General features: G+C 42.3%; 1 long non-coding RNA gene across 6 annotated transcripts in view; it reads right to left on the bottom strand.

Annotated features, from left to right (window-relative positions):
* Positions 1-23,248, bottom strand: part of LOC131229607 (uncharacterized) — a 49,971-nt gene extending 26,723 nt beyond the window's left edge. Inside the window, exon 1 of one of the 6 annotated variants that reach the window (XR_009163476.1) lies at positions 22,521-23,248. This is a non-coding gene — a long non-coding RNA (uncharacterized LOC131229607). The remainder of the gene's footprint in view (positions 1-22,520) is intronic. The other 5 variants (XR_009163477.1, XR_009163474.1, XR_009163475.1 and 2 more) reach the window with 5 other exon arrangements.
* Positions 23,249-25,116: the final 1,868 nt, after the last annotated feature.

The following is a 25,116-nucleotide window of genomic DNA, read 5'->3' as shown; positions in this document are numbered from 1 at the left end:
ATCCTATTTCTCATTTTGTTTCTTTTGTTGGTTTCTATCCTTCTTAAGGAAATTTGCTTTATCCTTGGTGTTTGTGCTTGTTCCTCATTCTTTCCGTAAAGCTCTCGGTCATGATGGATATTGTTATGGACATTGTTCTAAGTATTGGTATCACTACAAGTTTTGCTAGCCGGGGATATGGAAACAATATTGTTATCGTCGATTCTGGGAAATGCAAGGAAACATTGAGGAAACCTTGGGAAAGCAGTAGAATTTTCTAGTGAAACTTCAAGAGATGATAAATTAATACACATATTTGTATATTTAAGAATCAAATGATAGTGAAAAAGATGCATATTTGCATATTTAAGAATCAAATATATAGATAGAATTGTTGATTGAACTATTTTTATGTAAACAATCTTAACTGTCCATAATCCGTATTAAAGGCTAGTGATAAGACGGTTATCAACCTTTGCAACGAATGGAAGATCGGGAACAGGATCGGGAGATTCCGTGGGAGAGGGTTCCACCTCAGAAATCTCGGATCTCACGGTCCAAGTTCTCAATCTTTGCAGCAAACCTAACCTTCAACACCTCGGAAGAAGATCTGCAACGAATCTTTGGTCGTTTTGGAAAGCTAGCAGATGTGTTCATTCCATGGAACCGAAACCTAAATCGATCCCGTGGTTTCGCTTTCATACGATTCTGTTATGAACAGGATACTTGCAATGCCATCCAATGTCTGCATGAAAGAAGCATTGATGGTAGGGTGGTTCACATTGCTTGGGTGAAAAGCCAATCTGGTATGAAGGAAACAGTGTCGTCACCTCCTCACCCCCAAAAACAGGCGGAAGCGGTAGCCCCGGTTCGAACATTTGTGGATGCAGTATCAGGGTCGAGGCAGGGACCAATCTCTCTGATGGCAAGGAGTTCTGGGGATAAAACCATCGCAGACCCTAGAGCAGTGGAGAATCAGATGCGAATGCTGAGCCTCGCCCTGGTGGGGACTGCATTAGTTCAGGATGTTCGGATAGTAAGGCTATTAGACGCAATGAGGGCTTCAAGCCTAAAATTGGCGGCAGTGGAGATTATGAGGATATCTGCCATGAAATTCCTAATAACGTTCAAACTTTCAGATGTAATGTTAAGTTGCACATGGAGATGGGGCTTCAATCGATTGAACAGTGGTCTCCGGAAGAAGTAATAGGGGTGATGGAGTCTGGATTAGACTATTCAGTATCCCAACTCAGGCCTGGATCAAGTCAGTCATTCTGGATCTAGCCAGCTATTTTGGTAAAATCACTCAAATAGACTCCAACTCGAGATTTGGCTATTTTCAGGCGTTTGCTCGAATTAAGGTGATTCCCCGTTCGGGTGTGAGCTTTAATCACGTTTTGCAATTGATGGTGTTGGGGAAGAGTTACCCCATTATAACTGAGATGGAACCTCTGTTCAAGTACGGATGCTCTCCATCGATCAGACAGTTAACGAAAGAGAGCACCAAGGAATGGGTCATCAGGAGATTCCATGGTCCTTCAGGCAACCTGACAGATGTATGTGGAAAGGCTACATCAGGAGTAGTAGAAAAACGAGACGAAAGTTTGGGTGACCAGACAACTGTTTGTGTAAATGTTAATATGGAGGAAAGGAGAAGTGGAGGATATCAAGGCCCATCAGATGCTTGTCGAAAGGTTAGTATGAAGGAAGGGGGTAGTGGAGAGGCCCAACGCCTGCCAAATATTTGTAGAAATGCAACTGAAAGGTCTGATGTGGTGCTGATGCTCGTTCGCCTAATCCTCTCCCCCTAGCAGCCAGAGCTAATGACAATTTAGTTTCGACTACCATTTCCAATGGGGACCGGCAATCAGACAACCATCAGGATGGAAGTCAAGGCTGTCTACAGCCACTTCGAGTAGTGCTAAATTCAAGCCAGATGATTATTAATCAGGGAGAAGCAGAAATGATGTGTGGAATGCAGCCACTTCGAACAGTGCTGAATCAAAGCAAGATGACTGTTAATCAAGGTTGGATGCAGCCAAGTCAAGTAGTGCTGAGTCCAAGCCAGGTGAGTGTTAATCAAGGTGAAGTGGAAAGGTTGTGTGGAATGCAGCCATACACCCAACCCCAACAGAACAAAGGCACAAGGGTTAGCCATGCCGATATGATTACACCTTATACAATAGGTGCGGCTCGTCATCAGGTATGGATAGTGAGATCTGTATCAGCCGAAAACTCACCGATGAACTCCGGAAAAGAGTTGCATCACCGGGTGCACCTCAACAGGGAATCACCTTTGATTAGGCATGGTTCGGCGGATAACAAGGCAGATGATACTTTAAATGGGAACAACAGAGTAGAGGACAGTGTGAATGGAGTCAACAAAGCTGAGATTAGATGTCTCACGAATTCAGCTCAGAACCAAGCAAGTGCAGGAAGGATGAGAGCGAAGGAGAGAGCAGAATTGGAGGTTGATCTCTCCCCATATTTTATGTTTGAAATCAGAACAATTAACCAGCCAAATGGGAATCTGGACATTTGAGTATTGCTGCCCGGTGGCAAACCAGTGTGTGGAGCAGGAACAAGAATAGGGGAAAGAGCTGGGGGAAGATTTCATGGGGGATTTCTAGAATCTAGAGATGGCTGAACAAGAGATACAGGAGGGACAGAAGATGATAAACATGGAAAGAACAGCGAAGAAGATAAGAAGACACAGAATATTATATGCTAAAGGAAACTGGGGATCAAGACTTCGTAGGTTAAAGAGAAGGGCCGTGAATACTAGATGTATGACGGATGGATAAGATCATTGTGTGGAATGTTTGTGGAATTGGCGACCAATGGGCCTTAAGGACTGCTAAAAGGATAATTAGAAATCATGATCCTTGTATTGTGATGCTGCTTGAGCCAATGCTTGGTGATGAGAAGAGAGTTCGAACTAGTCTATCGTTGGGTTTTCACTCATCCTATTCAAATGGCCATGAGGGTGGAAAGATATGGGTATTTTTCAAGTCCCTTATTTCTTACTTGATTGTGTTTAAATCTGACCAATGTTTATTGATTGTGGCATCGGTGCAGAATTGTTCCTCCCAATTGTATATTACCTTTGTCTAGGCCAGGTGTGCAAGGATATTGAGGAGAGCGCTCTAGTCGGACCTGGCTTTCCTGTCGTCCTCGGTGCAAGGCCCTTGAGCTGTTTGCGGGGATTTTAATGCAATTGTTGATGACTCAGAAAAAAGAAGTCGAAGGGCTGCGGACAAAGCTTCCTCTACTGAATTTGCTAATGCAATTAATTCTGTGGGCCTCCAAGATGTTGGATTTTCTGGCAATAGGTTTACATGGAGTAACAATCAGATGGGTTCTTCTCGCGTATGGGCAAGGCTAGATCAGGTTCTCATCAATGTGAACCGGTCCATGATTTTCTCGCAGTTCCAAGTCTCCCATCTGCCTCGCATTCAATCGGACCATGCTCCGCTTCTCCTCAGTTTCCCAGAGCAACTGAATGGTGGTCCGAAACCATTCTATTTTCAACGAATGTGTACCCAACATGAAACCTTTTTTTAGAGTGGTCAAGTCAGCTTGGAATAAGGTGGAATCAGCTCACCCAGTTTATAATGTGCTCTCTAAACTTAAGCAGGTGAAATACGATCTGAAATTATGGAACAAAGAGGTGTTTGGAAACATCTTTGAGCAGATAAAAATGGCGGAGCATGTCATGGTCGATCTGGAGGACCAAATGCTGGCTTCATCAGGTTCGGTTGATCCATCCGTCAGCCTTCAGCAGCAACTCAACTCAATTTCAGCCAGGTTAACTTCCCTGGAGCTTATGCAGGAAATTTACTGAAAGCAGAAATCGAGAGTGGATTGGCTAACAGAGGGAGACAAAAATATGAAATTTTTTCATGCTACAGCAACGGAGACACAAAGAAGAGCCATCATCCGTCAGGTGGAACTTGAGTTAGGATTTTCAGCGTTGTTTCTTGTCAGACAGATCAAGACCTGGTTCAATGCATCCCTCAAATTGTCACTCAGGCCCAGAATGAGAGATTAATGGCTATTCCCACATTGTTGGAGGTCCACTCGGCGGTCTTATCCATGCCAATAGATAGCGCGGTTGGGCTAGATGGCTTCTCAGCCAGTTTTTTTGTCTCTTGTTGGGATGTGGTGGGTCAGGACATACATAAGGCAGTCTCCTTTTTCTTCGAAGGAGGAAATATTCTTGGGTCAATAACATCTTCAATCATCTGCTTAATCCCGAAATTAGCGTCTCCTAAACGGTTCTCAAATTTTTGTCCAATCAGTTTATGTAACTGTTTCTATAAAATTTTCTCCAAGATTCTTGCTGCCAGGCTTAGGCAGATTCTTTCGGGGTTGATATCGCTAGAATAGGGGGCTTTTGTTCAAGGCCGATCGATAACAGAGAATATAGCCTTATCTCAGGAACTGTTCGGGGAATTGAATAGGCTAGTCCGCGGTGGGAATACTGTATTGAAGTTAGAATTGGATAAAGCTTATGACAGGGTAAATTGGGAATTTCTGATTCAGGTTTAGAACGGTATGGATTTAGCAGGCCTTGGATAAAGATGATGGGAAAGTGTTGGGCGAATAGTTGGTTTTCTATTATTATAAATGGAGAGATGGTCGGTTTTTTTAAATCATCAGGGGGATTGAGGCAGGGAGATCCAATCTCTCCAAGTTTATTCATTCTATCAGCAGAGGTTCTGAGCAGGGGCTTTAAATACTTGATAAACCATCAGGTTTGCTGGGTATTTGTGCTTTGAAGAGGGTGCCCAACGATATCGCATTTGCTATATGTGGATGATACCTTAATTTTCACAAATGGGGGTAAAAAATTACTTCAAGTGATTAAGAAATTCTTGGACCCCTTTCAAGCTTCCTCAGGCCAGAGTATAAACCTAATAAAATGTTCCTTTTACTATTCAAAGAAGCTTCCAAGAGATAGAATCAGATCAATTAAGGCACTACTTGGTTTTGGAAAATCTTTGTCAACTTTCTTATATCTGGGTGTTCCTATTATGGAAGGAAGGCTAAAATCAAGTGTTTTTAATCCTCTAATTGACAGAGTTGTGGGGCGTATTAATGGGTGGAAGGCCCGAATTTTATCTTAGGCTGGGAGAGTGGTCCTGGTGAAGAACATCCTAACAAGTATTCCGATCCATTCTATGATGGTTGTCCATATTCCTTCTCAGGTGTTGAATTCAATTGAGAAGTAGATGACTAATTTTTTTTGGGGCTAGACAGAAGGGAAGCAAAAATGTCACTGGAAGAATTGGAAATTGATGGCTACGCCTAAGGAAGAGGGAGGGATTGGTTTTAGAAGGCTTGCTGAAATTATGAAAGCCTTTCAGCTTAAAATGGCATGGACGATCAAGTTTGGGAAGGAGGGGAATGTTTAGAAACCTTTCATGAAAGCTAAGTATCAGCATGATTTATCTTCACATGTGTCAGACAAATCAAGACGGCTCTCTTTTCCTCTGTGGAAGTGAATCATGGAGCTAATTCCTATGGTTGAATCCCGAGTACAATGGCAAATTGGAGTTGGTACATGTAATTTTTGGATGGTGAATTGGACCGGTCTTGGCCCTCTTCATCAGCTGGCTGAAAACAGAGGTGTCGGATAGACTGCAAGACCTCCAATATTGTGTTAGGTGCTTGGATCGGTTGGTCCTCTCCCCCCCTCTTCTACGTGGCTTTTCCTTCCTCAGAGCCTTATCGACCACGTCTTTCAGTCCAGGTATTGTATTTCAGAGGACACTGACTTGCCAATCTGGCCTTTCACTCCATCTGGAGAGTTCTCAGTTAGATCAGCCTGGATGATGAGCAAAGTCCCAAGTACAGGTCGGAGCTGGTCAAGATGCGTATGGCATGTCAAACTTCCGCCCAAAATCTCTCCTCTCGTCTGGAAAGTCTTACAAAAAGCGGTCCCGTTCGATTGTGTGGTTCAATCTCGAGGAGTTCAGCTAGCATCTAGATGTGTGTGTTGCACCCTTCAAGATTCCCAGTCCTATCCTCAGGAAATGTTGTACCATTTGTTTGTTGCTAGCAGATTAGCACAGCGAGTGTGGCTGGCTATTGGCAGATGGTTTGAGATTACCGTAATGACAGCAATTTCGATTGAAGCAAGGTTAAATCAGTGGTGGGCGGCGGTCATGTCCAAGCAAGGAAAATCAGTAGGCCACATGCTCGCTCCGTGCATTATAATCTAGGAGATTTGGAAAGCACGTAATGCAGCAATTTTTTATAGTTCTGCAATGTCCTCTTCTACAGTAATCGCCAGAATCAGGTGGTGGGTTGCTCTGCTCAACGACTCATGCGGAGAAGTTGGTGTGCCTGGACTAGGACAGTATTACCAGATGAGGATCGGTGTTTCGTCTCTTAACAACAGAACCGGCGGTGAAGCCTTGGTGGTTAAATGGGAGAGGCCCCCGTCTGGATGGTTTAAAATAAATGTAGATGGTTCAGCCAAAGGAAATCCAGGAAGATCAAGTGGGGGTGGAATTTGTAGAGGAGAGAAGGGTGAATTCATTTTTGCTTTTTTAGCTGGTTATGGGGTAGGTTCTAACACCGTTGCAGAGCTTCAAGCGGTGCATGATGGCCTATCCCTTGGTTTACAGCCTATCTAAAATCATTATTGAATCTGATTCGAGGCAGGTTGTAGATATGCTTAATGGGGTGGCTAAGCCATGTTGGAAATGGAAGGTGTGATATTCAGGATAAACCAGCTGAAGATGAGAGGTCGACTAGTTTTATGCATGTCCTGAGGGAAGGGAACGCGCCAGCAGATTTTATGGCCTGGCAAGGAAGCGCTTCCCAGTCTTATTCCTAGTTCGATAACCAATTTGAGCTTCCATAACAGGTTAGAGGTTCAGTCTTTCTTGATAGGATTGGCTTGGGTTCGATTAAGATGATGTGATCCCCTATGGTTTCCTTGTGGATTTTATTTTTTATTTTTGATAGGCCCCCTATTTTATGAAAAGGGGTGCCCAAATGTAAAGATGTTGATTCCTATGAAATGAACAAAGTGATGCACAGGTTAAATTTAAAAAAAAAAAAAAAAGAATCAAATAATAGTGAAAAAGATGCATATTTGCATATTTAAGAATTGAATAATAAGTTTCCCTTCAATGGGGACAAAAAGCATGTTTCGTTGGCTCAGGGAAACATTAGGAAACATGGGGAAAATGGTGGATCGATCCATCCATCCATGCACACACATACATACAAATACACAAACAAGATCCAGCCACCCATCCATGCATGGGTGCACACACGCGCGCGCACACACACATGCATGCACATCCATCCATCCATGCATGCATGCATATATACACATACAAACACACATTTCATGATACAACCAGGCGTCCAGAAAAAATTTTGAAATGATTTTTTTCAATAAACAGATTTTTGGTGATATCAATACATTGGCGATATATTGAAATATCGTCGATACACTAGCGATACAAGTGACACTTGGATTTTACATAGTCTAAGATATTGGCGATGCATTGGCGATATCGATATATTGGCGATACAAGAGACACCTAGAATTTACACAATAAAAAAATATTGGCAATACATTAACGATACTTAGCGATATAATTGTTGATACCTAGAATTTCTGATACTATTAGTATTATCTGTATTGCTACAAGTGTTATCGGTATCACCGAGCTAGGGATACAGATAATATCGGGGATATTTTGATGATATCGAGGATACTCCAAACAATGGCAGTGGATGACGAGATGGTTGCTCTTCATCACATGCATACCTAGCTAACTTAACATTAGAAAACGTGTTGTTAAGTGTTGATGGATGTATACAATTAAGTATAATTTTGATGGTTCAATGAAATACTAAAAAGCTCAGTTGACTACTCAATGGTACTTTTAGACCCTATAAGTAATTATTCCAAGACACCTGTGGCAAAACTCAATTATGTGCATGTAATAGTTTGGCCCTTGATGTGAAGAATGTGTTTCTTCAAGAGGATCTTAGTAAAAAAAAGTTTATATGGAGAAACTGCCTGGATTTGTTGCTCAAGGGGAGTCGAACAAAGATTTCAACTTAAGAAATCAATTTATGAACAAGCAATCTCCAAGAGCTTGGTTCAACAAATTCAGTAAATTGTGTTTGAATATGGGATGAAATAAAGTGTGATGTACTGACTTTTCCACCTTCATAGCTTCCTTTTAATGTTTTCAACTGCCTTATCACAAAAATGATTTGTAGGTTTGCCTTAGCATAAGGAAATGTCAAGGTACAAGGAAGGAAAAGATCTAGCACTACATCCAAACACCTCTACTAGCCTCGCCACCTCCTCCTAGGAATTTCAAACCCCCGACATCTCACTATTTAGAAGCCTTTAGGAAACCCATTAAGTAATACATAAAACATGACCGATAGAATGCACTCCTAAATCCATTTTTTCACTTCTACCCATATCCCATTCGCCTAATATATAGCTAAAAAAGTTCCAATCTACATGATCATATGCTTTCTCAATATCTAGCTTGCACACAACTCCCTTCTTGGCTTCTCTACATGGCGAGTCGATGCATTCATGAGTAGTTGGCGCATGATCTAAGATTTGTCTTCCAACCACAAAGCACCTCAAACCTCGTAAATAACACTCGCTAAAACCACTTGAAATCTAGAAGCCAGTATTTTTGCTAAAATCTTATATTGGCATCCAATAAGGCTTCTTGGCCTAAATTTACCAAGACATTCAACCCCTTTTTTTTCGGATAACTACTATGAAGGATGTAGCCAACTCCATTGACAAACACCCACTTTTAAAAAACTCAGCAACAAAGCTAACCACATCTTCCCTCACCATCTCCCAGAGAATCAAGAAAAAAAATGAAAAATTTATAGAGAAAGATGAGGCCATGAGTATAAAAATCGATTCAGAGAAGAAGAGATTAAATGGAGACAACGATCTAGAGCAAAGTGGCTCAAGGAAGGAAACAAGAATACGAAGTTCTACCACATCATTGTTAGTGCTCAGGCTAGGACCAATATGATTCATAGCATGTTGGTGGATGGAGGGAGAGTCGATGAGAAATTAAAGGTGTGCAATGCAATAGTTCAATATAATAAGAAACTACTCACAAGAGAGGTGGCGGGTTGACAATCTGTCTTTTAGTAGAATATCTTAAGAGGAAGCTATGTCATTAGAGAAGCCGATTGTTGAGGAGGAAGTCAAAGCGGTAGTGGAAGCTTTGAGAAGAGTTAAGACTCGAAGGTATCAACATCCTCCTACCATTTTCCAAGCATCACTTTTTCCAATTGATGATCTTTCCTATGAAAATTTTAAGTTTCTTAAAAAACCTGAAGCTACCACACCCTTCCATAGTGATGGAGTTCCACCACTACACCAACATGGGAAACCCTTCCACGTCTAGTCATATCAACTTGAATTTAAACAGCATCGATCCTCCTCCTCCACCTCTAGATATATTAGGCAGTGATCAAATAACAGCCTCGGAAGACCCATCTACCAAACAAGAGGGACCTCTCCACCCAGTTGGTTCAAACCAAAAACATATCTAATTTGGATTTAGCTGCCCTCTCTTGCCCATTTGTCCAGGTGAACTTCACATCTGCTATCGATAAATCCACGGGATCATTTCTAGTACCCTAATCTAAAAATCACTCATAGTGTGCGTAATACATCTTCCATTAAACTTCTTAAAGATGAATCTTACCACATTGAAGTCACCCCCCATGCACCATGGAAGGTTCCATCTATTGCGAATAAAGTCCAACTCTACCCAAAGTTGAGATCATTGGCTTGGATTATTCAGACCATATACAGTTGTAAACACCCACCTAAAACTTGTAACCATGTCTCTTAGGAGCATCAAAACTGAAAATAACTTCACCAACACTTCATTTTTCCACAACTTTGTGTTCCAAAGAACACAGTATTCCTCCCACAGGCAATGTTTTTTTTTTTTCCTCCTGTAGGCAATGTTTTGAATATCTTACATTATGTAGCATGTAGCTTACATGTGGCGTGGCTTAAGCTACATGCTACATAGTGTCCCAAGCCACCTTCGCTTCCTCTTTGACCCAACTACGTGGCTAGCTCGCATTCGCCACCTCTCCACCAACCTCCTACATACCATACATCACCTCATGGGTGTCCCAAGCTGCCTCCAAACCTACATCGAACCTAACATTGTCTAAGTGCATATCAACCTTTCTCCCAAAAAGATCATATGAGTAAGAGAAGACTAAACACATGATAGTTGTAACCTAGTTTCCTAACATACCCCGTGCTTCAAGCGTGACTCCATCCCCCTTGGAGGTTTATCAATGACAAAAAAGAGAAGTGCTTTTGACTCCTGTTGCTCAACCTACAACCAATCCATCCTTTATAAAGGTATGTTGATCTACCCATCCATCACACCCTCCCAATAGACTCTTTTGCTCTATTTGTTCTGATCTCGAATCTGTCTCTGCTCCTACCTCCTATTCTTAATCTTTTGTGTGTCAGTGTTAGAGGGATGCCATGGCAAAAGAGTTATAAGAACAAGCAAATAACCATACATGGGCTCTTGTTCCTAACCCACTTGGTCAGTAGGTGATTCGTAGTAAGTTGGTCAATATTATTAAGTTAAAAAGTCGAATGGATTCCTTAACTGTTACAAGGCTTTCGTTGTGGCCCAAGGCTATAAACATTTAAAAAGAAAGAAAGAAAGAAAGAAAGAAAAAGTAGTGTATTTCATTCATATGAAAACTGTACAAACCGTGTACATATTTCAGGGATTCCCGGGATAAAAACTTCCCCAGGAACACCTATCATAAATCTATGCAAACTCAGAAGGAAACTACCATGAGATTTAAGCTTTCCTGAATGTTCTAAATGCACCTAGCTGCACTTTATCTAGGAATATTACACCTTGGATCGAAGGCGGAAGGACAGCGAGGTTCCTGAAAACGGTCGAAGTTTGATTCACGCTACCCCAGCGGGCCAGCCCATCGGCTGGGGAGTTACCTTCTCTAAATATGTGAACTATCGTAAGAAGGCCCCCTTGTTTGAACTTGTTGATTCTAGAAATTCAGTGCTTCCAACACCAAGCCGGATGGGCTATACCATTGATTAGATCGATAACCAATTTAGAATCTGTCTCCACCTCCACCTTAAATAGCCCTGAATTCCAACACAGGGAAAGCCCATCCCAGATCGCTCTCATTTTGGCCATATTGTTAGAGCCTAGCCCACAACCTGACAAGAAAACAAACAAAAAGGATCCATCGAAATCTCTGCATATGCCGCGTCCACCCAATAGGCCTGGGTTGTGACGGGCCGATCCATCCATGTTGAGCTTAACCCACCCAGGAGAGGGTTTGGCCCATTTGATTATCTAACAACTAACCTTAGCTGGAGAAGGGGACGGTAGGCCCAACTGCTTGAGAGATAGAGAGAGGGCCAGACACTTGGATTCGGATAGGTTTAGGGAGTTGAACATCACGCTGATCAACCACTCAATTCTTTTAATTGAAACTGCTGCCCTACTAGGAGTACCATTGAACCGAGCGGCATTTCTGGAGCGCCAAATTTCCCAAATCACCAGATTGGGGACCAGGTTTCTAAGAGATGCGAAATTGCCTGAAGATGAACCCGCATTCCACCATTGGCATATCCAACCTTCAACCGAGAGGGTCGAGAGGAGGGGGACCTCGAAATTTGGGTCAAAATGATTCCAAATTTTCGTTGTTAAACCACCGAGGAGAAAGAGGTGGGAAAGTGATTCAGATGCAGGGGGCTGACCTAAAAATTCCTCACAACAGGTGCATTTTGATGCCAAAGATACTCCTCTGCGCTGAACCCGATCATCTATGCCACAACCCCTTGCAGCACCCTCCATACTAGAGTGCCAATCTTAGGAGGCATCTTCCTATGGAAAACAAAGCTCGCCCAACTCCTAGTAGGACGAGACAATCTGTACAACGCCCCAGCTGATTTGGTTAAGAAGTTTCCTGATGGTTCCAGGGGCTAGAAGCATGAATCTATTTCTTCCGAGGTCACAAAACCCCGAAAGATAGAGTCCACCACCTCCTGAGGGAGGAAGTTGAAAATTGAGGAAAGCAGGAGCGGGCATGATTCGCCAATCAAGTCTTTAACCTGTAAGGAGGAGAGAGCCTCCAAGATAGGCCTGATTGCCCGAGGGAGCAGAGGGCCTAATCCTGTCCAATTGGAATTCCAAAGGTTTAGTTCGCCCCGCCCCACACTCCATTGGATGTTTTCTTCCAAGAGTGGGAAAAGGCCTCTAACGCTCTTCTAGAGGGGAGAGGGGAAAGGGGAGGAGTGTCTCTCCGAGGGGGTGTTGAAGTTAAGGGGGTGGAGTGATCTCATTAGCAAAGACCATTGGTTGGTTCCCTCCCTAAACTTGGCAACCCAGACTATCTTCATCCGGAGCGCCCGCATGACTTCTTTAAGGGGCCTGATGCCTAGGCCGTCTTCGCTGATTGAGATAACAATTTTCTTCCAACTGATCCAGTGAAGTTTGCGTTTACCGTCTGCCCAACCCCAGGAAAAATCAGCAAATTTCTTTTCCAGTTCTTGAAGCACTTGCTTAGGTACCTGTGATGCTGCAATAATATGGATAGGGATGCTCACTAAGACATGCCGGATCAGCGTAACTCTTCCTGCTTGAGAGAGGTATCTTGCTCTCCAACTGCTTATCTTGGTCTAGACTTTGTCAATCAAGAATTGGAAATTAGCCTTTTTAGTTCTACCACAAGAAATTAGGGCCCCCAGATAATGCGGCGCCAAACAAGATCTCAGGATCCCCAATATGCGTTCAATGGTTCTAACACGACCCGTAGATAATTTCCCTGAGCATAGGAAGGAGCTCTTAGAGAAGTTAATTTTTGCCCTGAGGACTCCTGGAAGGATTTTAGGAAGTGAGATCTGAAGGGATGACCGACCTCCATTTAGGAAGAAAAGGGTGTCATCCACGAACAAAAGGTGGGAGGTCAAGGGGCTACCTCACTTGAGCTTGAAGGGCTGAGCGAACCCACGTTCTACTAGAAGTTTGAAACCTCTGCTCAAGGCTTCCGCAACTAGGATGAAAAGGGCAGGCGAGAGCAGGTCTCCCTAGCGAAGACCTCTCAAAGACTTGAAATAACCGGCTACTTCACCATTTATGATAATCGAGAACCAGTTGTTGCCCCAACAAGCTTCCATTAGGCTAATCCATCTGTTGCTAAAGCTGAAGTGTGAGAGAATATTTTTCAAAAAGTCCCAGTCAACTTTGTTGTAGGCCTTTTCCATGTCCAGCTTTAAAACAATATTACCTCCCCCTGACTTTCTTGTTGATCTCCCTGAGCATCTCCTAGGCCAGCGCAATGTTTTCTGCAATTGGGCGGCCTGGAATGAAAGCACCCTGCTCAAATGCAATCAGATTGGGAAGGAGGTTACTTAGCCTAGATGCTAGCATCTTGGAGAAGATTTTGTAGATGCAATTGCAGAGGTTGATTGGCGGAAGTCAGCAAAAGTACAGGACACCACAGATTTTGGGAAACAGCAGATGAGAGTAACGTGAAGGCTTTGGGTAGGGAACCCCCCTCAAATAGGAATACCGCAGCCTTATGAAGGTCAGCAGCGATGACCGGCCAGCAAGTTGTGAAAAAACTTTCAGAGAAGCCGTTAAGGCCTAGGGCCCCATCCTTGGGCAGACTGAAGACTGCTCGATGCACTTCTGAAAGCGATGGATGGGCGAACAGATCAATGTTGTCTTGGGTTGAGATCAGGTGGGGGATGGATGCCATGAGGTCCAGACTCTATCTAGTTTCTTCTGCTTGGAAGGCAACCTGGAAAAATTCACTGCTCCTTGTTTGATGTCTTGCTGATTGTTTAGGACCTAACCTGCTCCAACAGAAATGGATGATATTCCAGCTCTTCTGATTTTCTCTGTCACTACTGAATGAAAAAATTTGGTGTTCATGTCTCCTTCTTCCAACCAGTCAATTCTGGACTTCTATTTCCAAAAGACCTCCTCCATGAGTTCCACTTTAGCCAGATGTCATCTTGTTAAGGAGAGGTCGTTGAGGAGATCCTCATTGGGTTGGACCTGCATTCTGTTTTCTATCTCTTCCAGGGCCATTTCTGCATTTTTAACTTGTTGGAAGACATTGCCAAATACTTCTTTATTCCAGTTTTTTGGGGCTTTCTTGGTATTTCTCAGCTTTAATTGGAGGTTGATCATGGGTTATGGTGATAGGTCCTCCTCCTAGGCCCTCTTAATGATGTGAAGGAAAGAGTCGTGGAGGGTCCACATTCTCTGGAACTTGAATGGTTTTGGAGAAGATGGCGGAGGCTTGGGGAAGGACAGAAGTAAAGGGTAGTGATCCGAGGACACCCTAGGCAAATGATCCACCTTGAAAGACGAAAAGAGGTTGGTCCAATCTCCGTTGATGAGGACCCTATCCAGCCTCACCCAGACCCTAACATTAACAGCCTGGCTATTACTCCAAGTGAACCTATTTCTCACGAACCCTGCATCCTGAAGGCCTGTGTTGTTGATGGCTTGGACGAATTCAGAGGAGATGGAAGATGGAAGCATCAAAATTCCTGTAGCTTAGCCTTTCTCCTTCCTCAGTTACCGCATTGAAGTCTCCACCTACCATCCATGGGCCAGTAAAACTACTGTTGATGGCTGACAATTCATCCCATAGAGATCTTCTGGCAATCTTGTTACATTTGGCATAGACGAACGACAAATGGACTGGGACCTGGAAATTATGCAAGCAGATTTTAAGAGAGAGCATTTGGTTAGAATTGGAAAGAAATGAAACCTGGGGATGATTTCTAAAAAAGATCCATATCTTGCCTCCTGCTGCTCCATTTGGAAAGGGATGAGTGGAAGCCTAGCTTGAGACCTATGCTCACTCTTCTTTCCTCTCTAAGCATAGGCTCTGGGATTACAACAATCCTAGGATTATGGTTGGTGATTGATCTGATAGTCCTCCTGGTCATGGCTGCATTGTCTATTCCTCGAGCATTCCACAAAAGGATGTTATCCATCTATCACACAACTTGAATTCACAGTCCTTCTTTTCAATTGTCGAAGCCTACAATACTAGCCTCCCACCTCGTTCAAATCTAGAATGTCTCTATGAGTCTTCTTTTTCCACCTACCCGGGATTCTAACAGCTGGAATATCTGCTGGTATGGCCGAAGGAGGATTCTCCATCTGGTCCTGAAGTTGAGAATATAGATTTAGACAGTGGAGGGATTCATCCCCACTATTTGAATCTTCTTACTTGTTTGTGGAATTTTGTTTTGCGACATCAGTCATATGCTGACTTCCCTCTTAGGTATTGATCGCCGATCCCAGAGAAAAATATGGGGATAGATCAACAGCTATATAAAGGTTGTCACTCACCTATTTGACCCTACTACTGGTGAGGGGGGGAAGTTTTCTACCAGGTGTAGGGAAAGGTTCCCTGCGTAAAGGTTTAATTCTAATGAAATTTTCTTCCTCTTACTGTGGAGGGATGTGGCCCTCAGATTTGGACCTATGGAGGTGATTTGGAGGTCTTCTTTTACCCTGAGGCCAACCAATGGGCAGACCTTTAAGAGGAGAGCTCTGTCTTTGCTTTGTCCAAGCTTGGGTAGTAAGTTCTGATGTTACACTTTTAAGAGTGGCTGGGGGAAGTTCCATAACTGGTATTGTTGGGAGGATTTCCTCTAGGATGGTGTGAGTTGAGCTGTTAGCTGGCAGGGGTTGGTTTTCCAGGGAGGGAATGCAATTCTGAGCTGTTACCAGTTCTGCCTGGGTAGCAATCTGGAGGAAGGGTAAGGGATGGGAGGGCCTTAGCATTGTTCTAGCAGTGAGGGAATCATTGCTACCATCAGTTATTAGAAGTTGGGTAGGGGAGTGGGATGTGGTATCGATCAAAGTAGGTAGAGTTTCTGTCGCAGAAGCCTCTCTCGCATTTTGTACAAGCAATTGGGGGGCATTGTTCCCTTTGATCTAATGCAGGTCCGAAGCTATTTTCCACTCATTCCTTAGTGTTCATCCTATCATCTTCCTTTCTTTTCTCTGTCAGATGAGACTGATTAGGTACCAATGTGATTGAGTGTGTTTCCAATTCCACAAACACCTGAAATGTGTCGCCTTCGACCTGCAGCTTTAGAACCTATTTCATATTAACCCCTACACGAATTTGAATTCTCACCCTGGCAAACACCTGAAAGAGACCATATCTGCTTATAGAGTCAATCTATGTGACCTTACCAAAGTAGTTCCCTAGGTCTAGAATGACCTCCTCCATCCAGGCATGGGCTAAGATTCCGAATAGGCGTACCCATGTACCTTCTCGTCCTTCATTTGCAGACCATAGGTATAGCGTTTCCAGTCCCATCCGGATGTGTAGGGAGTGGTCTTCTTTGAATTTCCTGTATTCTTCTTCAATCTTGAGTTTGATAAGGAATTTATCAGGGGCGATCCTTACCACGTCCATATTCGATGCCTTGAAGTCTGAATCTCCGATTTCTTTTAGAAGATGTATAATGGATGTGGAGGTATTAGAAGTTATTCCCACCATGCCTAGTTTCAATGCTTGCAGTCTAGTAGCGACGGCTCCTTTATCAGCCATAGTGATCAGACCCTCTGTTTGCCCTTTCAACATTTCTTCTCTGATGAACAGATAGTTATCCTTTTTCCTGTTTCGGGCTACTCCCACATGGGAAGGAGAAGAGGTATGGAACTGAAGGATTGGAGAATCTAATATGGAGGTTGGTTTCTGAGTGATTTTGGTTATGGGTTTTACCTCTTTAACTGAGACTATCCTCCCATCCATCCTTTTTCCATCCAAAACTCCCATGGCCGCTCTGCTCTCCCTTCTGCTTCATACATGAATCTAATGAATGCAAACCCTTTTGGGCGCCTGGAATCCGAGAAGGTTGGAATGTAGGTATCGGTAACTTTTCCATATCTCTGGAAGATGAGCTGTAGATCTGATTGGGAACAGTCAAATGGGATATATCCCTATAAAGAGGGTGAAGCCCTCTCCCAGGGCATTCTGAAATCTTTTGGGGGATCTTCCTCTTCTTTTTTTTTCTTCTTTTTTTAAAAAAAGAGAGTTATATTCATCCATGGGAGAACTGTACAACACACCCACCATTCGGGCTAGACCAAGGGACAAAAAAAAACCCCCGCAAAAGCCTATCGTAAGATACGTACAAACACCTACCCGCCCAGCCCTTATTGAGAACCCAAATTGACCTGCCTAATATCGTTTAGCCCAACCTTATCAAGGAAAAGAAGCCCCCTGATCTTTGGGGGAAAATCGGAGGAGGATGAAGAGTAAAAGAATTCTTGAAGCTCCAATCCCCTACGGGCCATCCCATCCACCGGCATGTTACCTTCCCAAAGAATGTGAACAAAAGAAACCAAAACCTTATTCCCTAACCTTTCGATCCTCTGCAACCAGTAATTCCATTGCCAATTCAAATTAGAAGTACCATTTAAAATTGACACCGCCATCATGTAGTTCAATTCGATCTCAATCATTGGGAAACCCTGCTACAAATAGAGGACCAAGCCGTTGTAAACAGCTCAGAGTTCGGCCCTGGAGCTCGGCCCCACCCCATATCCCATCGAGAAAGCAAAAAAGAAAAGCCCTCTTATCCCCTTTACAAATACCGCCACCACCCAACGTACCTAGGTTGCCCTTAGCGGAGCCATCCACATTCAACTTGATCCATCCTGACTAAGGCCTTCTCCACTTCACAATCTCAGGAAAATTTCTAGCCAAACTGCAAATAGGAATACCTAGATCCGATAGTAACACCTAATTCGCCAAAGGAAGCTTCCTGGGGGACGGGTTATCATTACACACCGAAGATAATCTCCAGTTCACTCGGGCGATAACTACTGGAGCCCGAGGAGATTTACCATCAAACTTGGAAGAATTTCTAGAGAACCAGATCTCCCAGAGAATAAAACAGGGGGTCAGCCCTTGCAAACCTTGGGAACAGCCTTGCAGAGTGCAGAGGAGCCACCACTGCACCAACCTACTGATTATGGACTGAGTGGCCATGAGGGAGATGCAAAAAATAGCCCCAAAGTGGGCCCAAACATCAGCTGCAAGAGCCCCATAGAGGAAGAGGTGGTCGAGGGACTCACAATTAGGATGACTGGTAAGACTGCCCATGCAACAAACGTAGATGGAGGCTACGTGGACCCCTCTAGCTTGAACCAAGTCTTCCACATGAATCACATTTTAGCATGCCATACCCACTTTGGAGGCATTTTAGCATGCCATACCCACTTGGCCTAGCCTTTTCTAGGCCAGATCTCTCTACTAATCTCCCAAGCCGATCTGACTGAGAAGGAGCCTAAAGGCTCAAACGGCTAAAAACAAACATCTTCCTCATCCGATAGACAGAATCCACCCTGAAACGGGAAGTCCAGGACTTCCTGGGGAAGATATGAAAAGACGAACGAAGGAGGGAGCGGGCCATCCAAACCAAGGAAGTCCCGAATCTTTAAAGATCGAATAGCCGGCAGAATTGGGCTAACCACAAGGCTATTGAGACGGCCGAGACCTGACCAATTGGAAGACCACAGATTGCTTAGGCCCCGCCCCACAAACGTTGCACAAGAGAGTCCAGAGAAGGCAAAAGGGCCCTAATGCTCTTCCACAAAGGAGAAGGATAGGGAAAGGAGCTCCCTGCGCCGTCGGGCTCAACATCCTAGGAGTACTTTGCTCTCATGAAAGAGCTGCATAAACAAACATTCATACCATATTTGACTACCCATGTGCCATTTTGAACCGAATCTTCCACTTCCATCTCCCCTCCGTCTCGCTGGATCCCGAGAGGGGGCTCTGTCTCTTGGCCGCATTAAGCTCCTCTATTAAGCTATCGCTAACCCACCAACTTGTCTTTGATCTATTCCTATCCCTCTAAACATTCCCAAAGTTTTCAAGGAAACCCCACCGACTTGATTTTCTTTCAGCTCAGTCAATTGCTTGTAGGGTTCGCCTTTAGCTTTTCCCCAAGGCTATAAACATGAGTATGGCATTGACTATGACAAGCAAGGTATGCAATAACAGTAACAGCAATCACCATTACCATTATGATACAGGCCGTAATGGCCGTGACGGCCTCTGTAACAACTATTATGGTCTCTTTACACCAAAAAAAGATTTCTATCGGTTGGGGCCGATATAGGTCATTTTTTCTGTAATGGTCATTCTGTCTTTTAACTGTTGGCCATAACAACCGTTACGATCTCTTAAAAAAAATCATGGGGACGATATAGGTAATTTCTTTCATAATGGCCTTTACACCCATCACGACCCCATAATGGTAATGGTTGTCACCATCACCATTATGTAATGGCCAGTACGACAAACCATGATGAGGAGGCCTTTGCTCTAATGACCACGATGAAGACTGTCCAAATGCTTCTTACAATTGTTGCTACTAGCAATTGGTTTATTTGACATATGGGCATGTAGAATGCATTTCGTCATGAGGACTTACAAGAAACCATGTACATGGCTTAGCCTCCTAAGCACGGGTCAAAAAAATTTCTTGTGTAGACTTCATAAAGCATTTATGGGCTAAAACAAGCTCCATGTGCCTACTTTCAATAGCCTCATGAGGTTGCAATTGGGGTCAGGTTTAGATAGAGTGGTCACGATGCCTCATTATTCACATAATCCTCACCCATGGTATTGTGGTTTTACTAGTTTATGTTAACGATTTGCTCCTAACTAGCAATGATCAAGCCCGAATCACAAAGCTTCAACTAGTTTTTAGTCATCCTTCCACATGAAGGATCTAGGACAACTTACATACTTACTCAAATTAGAGGTTTCTCGTACAGATCATGGCATAGTTGTCAACCAACAAAAATATATCCAGTATCTCATCAACCTTACACACCTTTCTAAACAAAGGATTGTTGATACACTGATGGAATTAAATGTTCGATATGGTAAACAAGACAATGATCTCTTGGAGTAACCTACACTATTTTGTTGCCTAGTTGGCCTACCTAACAGTGATCAGACCTGACATCGCCTATGTTTTACAGGTTGTTAGTCAATTAATTACTTAGCACCATACCTTACATATGACTATTGTCTTGAGGATTATCCAATATTTGAGAAGCACCTTAGATCAGTCATTATTATTTTCATTTACATCTCCCCTTAAGGTTATTGATTTTACCAATATTGATTGGGCAGGATGTGCCCTCAGCGAAGATGTACTATGGGGTATTGTATGTTCTATATCGGTAACGGTGGCCGTAACAGTCACCACCATTACCGATAAGAGTATCAGTTGTAACGACCGATACTGGGGCGTAACAACCATTATGATGCCCGTAGCTGTTGAAAAAAGAAAATTGCTTGAAAATTTTTGAAAATCCATATTAATGTAAATATTCCAAATGTGTATTCATTTTTTTAAAAACATGTTTATAATAGTGTAACGGTCCACTCTTTGATAAGAGTATTGTATCTGATTATCTAGTGAATTTATGAACATAGTTATGTGTCTCTAATATTTACTCAACACATTCAAGCATTAGAACTAGAAATCAGAGGAAAAAAAAAAAACACAAATACCACTTCTTCTTCTTCTTCTTTTTTGAATGGCCCTTAGAATTTTCGTTCAAAGTACTTCAATCTATGGTTTTAATCTTAAAAAATTATAGTAAGAGTGGTCGAAATTTGCTGTAAATAATCTAGGAAAGTTTTTAGAATGAGAAAAAGAAAAAAAAGAAAAAAAAGTGATCATTTTTCAACTGTTACGGGGTAATGGTCGATACAGTTCCAAAAAAAACCAATTGTCCCATTTCACCCCCCTATCGTGTAACGGTCACAGCCGTTACCTATATGTATCAGTCTTTACAGTCGTATCGTAACAGTTACAGAACACCTTGCTTCTAACCTTGTACAGATTACTTCCAATCCTCTCTTTCACAAGAGGGCAAAACACATTAAAGTTGATTGTCGCTTCATTCAAGAGAAGTTTCAGTCTGGGATTACTTCTCTCCCATACGTGGCATCTCAAGAACCAATATTGGATATTCTTACAAAGACTATAACAATTGTTGGATACTTTCCTAGTTCACGAATTGTTGCCGCTTGATCACCCACATCATTTTGAAGAGGGGATGGGGGGATTTGTAGCTGTAAATAGTTGGAATCCTTGATTTGTCTCGATGTATATGATTATTGTAGATAGATGTAATATTTTATTTCCTCTCATGTATATCATTATGCATCTTTATTTAAACCCTATTGGAGTAAAGCAATACATCAAAGAAAACAGGAATTCTCTAATACTTTTGTATTGCTATCAGCAGATCTCTCATTTTCATTTCAAATAAGAGAGAAAAATTACCATAGAATTGGTTCTCTTCTTCAAATCATGGACAACAATTAAGTTCGCACAGTTTTAGCATATCTATAATACTGAACATCAAACCCAAACATAAAAAGTGTTACAAATAATCAACAAAATTGTGATTAAAGTAAATTTAATGCTAAAGAAGTTGTTAAATAAAATTAATATTTTCTTTATAAAAAAAATTCCGGTGGCAAGTGATATCATAAATCAAGATTGAATGGTAAATTTACAAATCAATATCAATGAGGAAAGAGCAAAAGAATGAAGGCAGCATAATCTATCAATAACTCACAAAGTGACAGGCTTATTAGTTTATCATTATTCTAGAAGTTATAGAAATGGTGAGAACATTGCTATGAGTTGCAAAAGTAATCAGCCTACTATGTTCACTCCACAAAACAACCATTCTAAGGAAAATGGTGAAACGGGATAAATGTTTATAAGAGAAAGCAATGACTTCGTTCTCTACAAGTGTGAAAGTAAAGGTAACTTTGCAGTTGCCTTACCTCATGAAAAAAAACATGCAGGTTGCAAACACTACAACAAAGAGACACTAAACAAATAAAAAGGTAAGCCAAAAGAAGACATGTTCAAAGGCCTACACCCAACTACTTACGCGATGATAGAGTTCTCTAACAATACCTAACAACAATGGCTAAGAGAAAGATTGATGTGCATCAATATCTCATATACAAATGTCTGATGTGCTGACAATGTATGAAGTTAGTAATCGATGGCAGATGCAACTTGAATATCATTTCCCAAAAATTCGCCAGCAAATTGAAATTGTAAGTAGAAAAGCACCCGCATCACGATAAGTGAGGATTAGTAAATAAAATCTCTATTTCCGTTCTTAGTCAGTTGCACCTTCTTCATCCAGAAACAATTTGAAGAATCTGTTCAGTGGGGTATGGTAGGTCATGTATTTAGACAACCACGGATAAATGGTTGACGAATGCGGCAAAATAGCTACATGAATTGGCTAGACATTTATGTGTAATGAGAGGAACCCTACTTCAAACCAATGAAGGATTTTTAGAAAAGAAGCTGGCATGAAATCATTCATCTTAAAGAAACGAATACATCCGAAATCAGTAGAAAAAGAAAAGATTATGATCTTCACCTGGAAATGAGATTCGTGTAGAAGCAAGAATGTCATCTGTTCCAAAGGAAGAAAGATTTAGAAGCTCCTTCCGTAGAATATGATAAATCGCTAGGAGAAATTCTCTTGAGAAGGACGGAATGTTAGTATGGGAACGGTATTTACAGCAATTGTGATTGAGATCTTATTATTCGAATCGGGAAACGGAGAGAACGGCTGATGGGTTTGAAGATGTAGGGCGGGAGCATGGAAGAAGACGAAGCATCGAAGAGAAGCAGATCTGGAGAGAGAGAGAGAGAGAGAGAGAGAGAGAGAGAGAGGTCCGGACCTGGACAGCGAACTCGCATGAGAGAGAAAAATATCTGAGAGCGAGAGGTTTCGAACGCTGTGTTCGTTTAAGAGGTTTTCTAGAATACATCTAAATGTATTAGACTAAAATACGTCGAGACTCTGGCCGTTGGATTTGGGATTTTATTTTTCAATGAATAAACCGTTTACTTGATAGGAATTCTTTTTGATAGCATGTGTTCGATAAAATTCGTAGGTTGGATATTTCACTCGTTTGATTACTCGAAAGATATAATGAGGATTCATATTCAAAGAAAAAGAGCAACTTTTAAAGGGGTTGAAATAATCCAAAATAGAGAACTTTTACACAGATTTTCTATCAAACAGTATGAAACTCGTCGCATAAACGGCTTGGATCATGGAAAAGTAACCCAGATTCAAAGGTCGAAGTAACGACGTATGGTATCGGAATACGTCGCGATGTTTTCGAGGAAACCTCTTCTTTTAAATGCGGAATTATATGATACGTTGCCGGCAAAATTACAAAATGTATACAATCATATCATTTCTTTAAAATGTGATCCTAGATTACTAATCCAGACCATTGGTACGTTTCCCCCAAATTCAATCATCTAAAAGAAGTTCTTGATTATAATATGTAATAAAATTAGTAGGATTTAATCCAGATGAATCTGGACGGTTGTTATATTTCACCTCCTAAATACCTGTAGGTCACAAACAGAATGTAACTCCCGTTGTTATTCTAATTCATAGTCCATCTACGGTAGGAAACAATAGATCAACGGTTTTGATTACCAAATCGTTGGCCCATTGACTATGCAACGAAAATCATCGAACGAGATGCCCCGCTTTATGTTCCACGTCATCTAATTTCCTCCCTTCTGCTGCGGGGCTAGACTCCCGTAAAATTGTGGTGATGTGCAGTTAGCAAAGCTATTCATACTGTGGGCCACATTGTGGATGGAGCATATCTCTAAAATTAATCAGATCAAGAAATGCCAGCCATCCAATGGGGTGGATATAAAATGAACGGATAAAAGTAAATTAATGAGCTGTCTAAATTCGTCGTGTCTGTGTAATCTCGAGTCTGATCCATCAACATTAGGCTTATATATTTGAACGGTCTAGATCACGTAGAATTGAGCCGCTTGTATTAAGGAAGAGTCCTCAGGATGTCTTAAAGAGTGGTAAACTATTATAGGGCTAGGGTTGGTTTTTGGGAACGGCCGCGTTATGTCGAGCTGCAGACTTAGCCGGAATCGGCGTGCGCGGATTTTCTACTGACAATGTCAGTAGCAAGGTCGCTACTGGACAGTTCCTTGTGGGCCCCACATTAATGCATATGTTCTATCCACACCGTCCATCCATTTTGAATCATTATTTTAGTATATGAACCCAAAACTGAGGTAGATCCAGATCTCAGGTCAACTATACGACAGGAAAACAGTGGTAATTGGACGACGACCATTGAAGCTTTCATAGGGCCCAATATAAGGTTTATTTGTCATCCAACCTCTTTATTAGGTAAAAAATACGTGGAGGAAGGAAAACACAACTATCAGTTTGATCCAAAACTATTTTGGCCCCAAGAAGTTTTTAACGGTGGCTGTTCAGTCACAACTGTTTCCTGTGGCGTGGTCCACCTAAGATTTTTATCATCCACATTTTTTGGTTCCTCCTCTAAAATGACCTTTAAAGATGGATGGACGGTGTGGATAAAACATATAAATCATGGTGGGCCACAGCCTACCGTGTCAGTAGGCAAACCGCGTACGGAATCGGCTGAGTTGGTGGGCCGCCCGCACCAGGTCAATTACGTCATCGCTCACGTCGAACCTTAATTTTTTAGGGAATGATCACGTACGTCCTATCGTATGGTAGCTACTATACGATAGAGCTGTGTGGGCCCACCGTGATGTAATACTGGGATCCAAACCGTTCCTTAGATGAAACGTTAGTCTAGTTAACAAAAGTCAGCCTGATTCATAACTCGGGGTGGGACACACCAGAGGGAACAATGGATAACGGTGATGAAGGTGATGCCTGCCATTGAAGTTTCCAGATGGAACGTGGGGTTCATTATGCTCTGTTCATGCCATCCAACCCATTCATCTAGCAAGCACCACCAGGATTAAGGGGCATACGAAAGGTTATGATATTTCAAAACTAGGATGGGCGACACCGCAGGTTTTAGGTGCAATCGTAAAGTAATCGCTGTGGTGTTTCCGACCCGAGCCTTGAATCTGGACGATTCTCGGGATGCGCCGTGAACAAGGACATGGATTCGGTGGATCCGGAACCACCGAAG

The sequence above is a fragment of the Magnolia sinica genome, chromosome 16 (assembly GCF_029962835.1).
Source record: "Magnolia sinica isolate HGM2019 chromosome 16, MsV1, whole genome shotgun sequence".
In the NCBI taxonomy this organism is placed as follows: domain Eukaryota; kingdom Viridiplantae; phylum Streptophyta; class Magnoliopsida; order Magnoliales; family Magnoliaceae; genus Magnolia; species Magnolia sinica.
This window is presented reverse-complemented; position numbering and strand designations above follow the sequence as displayed.